At 47.0% G+C, this 3,672-nt stretch overlaps 1 protein-coding gene across 1 annotated transcript in view; it reads right to left on the bottom strand.

Moving 5' to 3' along the window:
• Positions 1–3,672, bottom strand: part of LOC128096204 (60S ribosomal protein L31-like) — a 54,999-nt gene that overhangs the window by 51,142 nt on the left and 185 nt on the right. The window lies entirely within an intron of this gene.

Below are 3,672 nucleotides of genomic sequence, written 5' to 3' on the forward strand. Positions count from 1 at the left end.
ACTTTCCTGCCTTAGTCTCCCTACTGTTTGGGTTCTAAATGTGAGCTCCCATGCCTGCTTTGTGTTCCCAGGATAGGTAATGAAAGATCTCAATTGGATAGAAAATCCAAAAGAGAAGACAGTGACGTTATTCTGGAAAGCGAGAGGGTAAGATAAAGGAACCAAGATGAGAGAAACGTGATTACTGGTGGTGTTAGCTCCCAGAGCAAGTAGGCATGGCTTAGGGCAATCAACTATCCTGGTTTCTGCAGCACTATCAGTTTTGAAACAGAAAGTTCTGCATCCCAGGAACAGCTTCAGTCCAGGCAAACCTAGCTTAACCATCTCAGGATGGAATCCAGATTAATGGACAGAAGGGCTCTCTCCTTTGGGTTATTGGGAAAGGGCAGGAATAATGAAGCATGTGGGCTCCGGATCAGGGCAAAGCCTTGCTTCTCAACAACTGGCCCTTACAGTTACTTAACCTCTTGGGTCTACTTTCCTGTAATCTGGAAAGGAGGAGCAACATAGAATTGTCTCTCTCAATGAGGACTCGCATTTGTGTATATGTGTGTACCTGTGTGTACGTGTGTACGTGTGTGTGTGTGTGTGTGTGTGTGTGTGTGTATCATGTGGAAGCCAGAGGTTGGAGGTCAGAGGTCAGCATCCAGTGTCTTCCTCATTTGCCTTCCACCTTTGTTTTTGAGAATATTAACCTATTTTTATTTTATGTGTATGCGTGTTTTGCCTGTATGCGTGTGCTCGAGTGGTGTGTGTGCACACACCAGGTGCATGCAGTGCTGCAGAGGCCAAAAGAGAGCCCCAGATCCCCTGGGATTGGAGTTCCAGATGGCTGTGAGACATCCTGAACTGAACCCAGGTCCTCTGTAAGACTCACAGGTGCTCTTAATCATTGAGCCATCTCTCCTGCCCCCCCACTATTAAAATTGAATATCTGTTATTTATTCTTTGACAATTTTGTACATGTAAATAATGCATTTGATTTTATACACCCCAAACTTCTCCCCCACATTCTACTAGGAACCTCCATCACATGCCCCTTGAGGTAACTGATTAAATTAGTGCTTCCTTTTGGAATATTGACTGACCTTGTTGACTTGATCTTGTGCAGGTAATCATAGCCACAGTGAGCTCATGGTCCACCATTTTCTTGTGACAGGTTCTCTCATTGAACTTGGAGTTCACTGATTGGCTGAGCTGGCTGGCCGGTAAACTGTTGTGGATTATCTCTGCTTCCTCAGTGATGGGATCACAGGGCTCGATGACACGCCTACTCTTCTTTAAAGCAGGTGTCTTAATTAGGAGTTCTATTGCTATGATGAAACACCATGACCCAAAAGCAAGTTGGCGAGGGAAGGGTTTATTTGGCTTACACTTCAGCATTGCTGTTTGTCACTGAAGGAAGTCAGGACAGGAACTCAAACAGGGCAGGATCCTGGAGGCAGGAGCTGATGCAGGGGATGGAGGGGAGCTGCTTACTGGTTTGATTCCCATGCCTTACTCAGCCCACCTTCTTATAGAAGCCAGGACCAGCAGCCCAGGGATGGCACCACCCACCATGGGCTGGATCCTCCCCCCATTGATCACTAAATGAGAAAATACCTTACAGCTGGATCTCAAGGAGGCATTTCCTCAGCTGAGGCTTCTTCCACTGATGACTGTATAACTTGTGTCAAGCTGACACACAAAACCAGCCAGTACAACTGACTCCTTGTCAACTTGACACACAAACACATCACTATTAAGCCACAACCCTTCCTTTCTTATTCATCCCCAAAATCTTAAATAAGTTTATAAGTCCCACAGTCTTTTACAAATTCAAACACATTAACATTTCAGTTCCTTTAAAATAGTCAATCTCTTTAAAAATCTGAAGTCTTTTAAAATTCAAAGTCTCTCAACTGTGGGCCCCAGTAAAATACATTCTTACTTCAAGGGGGAAGAATCAGGGCACTGTCACAATCAATGCAAAGCAAAACAAAATTCCAACCGTCCAACGTCTGGGATCCACCCATGATCTTCTGGATTCCTCCCAAGGGCTTGAGTCACTTCCCCAGCTCCGCCCTCTGCACACACACAGCTTGTCCTCTAGGCTCCGGCTGGCTCCACTGCTGCTGCTGTTCTTGGTGGTCATCCCATGGGACAGACACCTCCAAAATGCTGGGGTCCCTTGCTGCAGCTGGGCTGCACTTTCACCAATAGCCTCTCATAGGCTCTCCTCATGGTGCCAAACCTCAGTTTCTCTGCATGACCCCTTCAGTCCTGGGCCTTCAATTGCCACCGAGGCTGCACCTTCACCAATGGCTTCTCCTGACCTCTCACAGTGCCAAGCCTCTGCTGCTCTTCATGACCCCTTCATGCCTTCAAAACCAGTACCACCTGGGTGACTCTTACACACTACCAAGTCCTGATGCCAACATGAGGTACAACCTTGGCCCCTCTAGAACACAGCTTCTCTGTGCTCTCAGGAAACATTTCCCAGAATGTTTATTTTACCTCAGTGATGCTGGTCTCTTCTTAATCACCGCTAATTTCTTAACTCCAGCTGACCAGCATCAAGTATCCCAGCAAAACAAAGTTTCACTTTAGTAGTTCTTGTTAATCACAGCTGATTCTTCAGCCCCAGCCAACCAGAACCACAGGATCTTAATTCAAAATAACAAATGGCCCTGGTGGAGTCTTTAAACTTCCCTCTGAAACGTCACAAGCCAGGCCTCCATTTTTTGCACTTCTCTCAACATTCTTATCTTCCAGGTTCCCACAGAACAGCCCACAGAGCTCTTAATATTCAATGGCTCTTCTAGCCCAAAGTTCCAAAGTCCTTCCACAATCCTCCCCAAACATGGATAGGTCTGTCCCCACAACACCCCACTCCTGGTACCACTTTGTCTTAGGGTTTCTATTGCTGCAACAAAACACCATAACCAAAAAGCAAGTTGGTGAGGAAAAAGGGTTTATTAGGCTTACACTTCAGCATTGCTGTTCATCACTGAAGGAAGTCAGGACAGGAACTTAAACAGGGTAGGGTCCTGGAGACAGGAGCTGATGCAATGCGCATGGAGGGGTGCTGCTTACTGGCTTGTTTCTCAAGGCTTACTCAGCCCACCTTCTTATAGAAGCGAGGACCAGCTGCCCAGGGATGGCACCACCCACCATGGGCTGGGCTCTCCCTCACTGATCACTAAATGGGAAAACGCCTTACAGCTGGTTTCAAGGAGGCATTTCCTTATCTGAGGCCCCTTCCTCTGATGACTTGTGTCAAGCTGACACACAAAACCAGCCAGTACAGTGGATGATGGTGATCCAAACTCAGGTTCTCAAGCTTGTGGCTGGCGCAAGCACTATACCAACCGAGCTATCTCCCCAGCCATGTAGGCTTAGTCTTTAAAAAGTCTGTGCATGCACGCGCGTGCGTGCTGTGAAACCGAACTTGGATTTGCCCATTGTAGACAAGCATCTTCCCATATCACCTGTCTTAATTTCCTTCTTTTTCGAATTTTTGCATCTGCTCTAAACTCTTCTGACATCCTCAGTCTGTATGTATGTCCTTGACCTTCACTGTCTGGTCCTACTTGCTCCTCACTGAGCACTGCCTACCACTAGAGGGCAGAAGAGACCCAACCGAGACAGGTGCTTCTCTAGCTCTCCTAGAGCTTTCTCTATGGTGCCTGC

This window comes from Peromyscus californicus, unplaced genomic scaffold (genome assembly GCF_007827085.1).
Source record: "Peromyscus californicus insignis strain IS unplaced genomic scaffold, ASM782708v3 Scaffold_5__1_contigs__length_169319896, whole genome shotgun sequence".
In the NCBI taxonomy this organism is placed as follows: domain Eukaryota; kingdom Metazoa; phylum Chordata; class Mammalia; order Rodentia; family Cricetidae; genus Peromyscus; species Peromyscus californicus.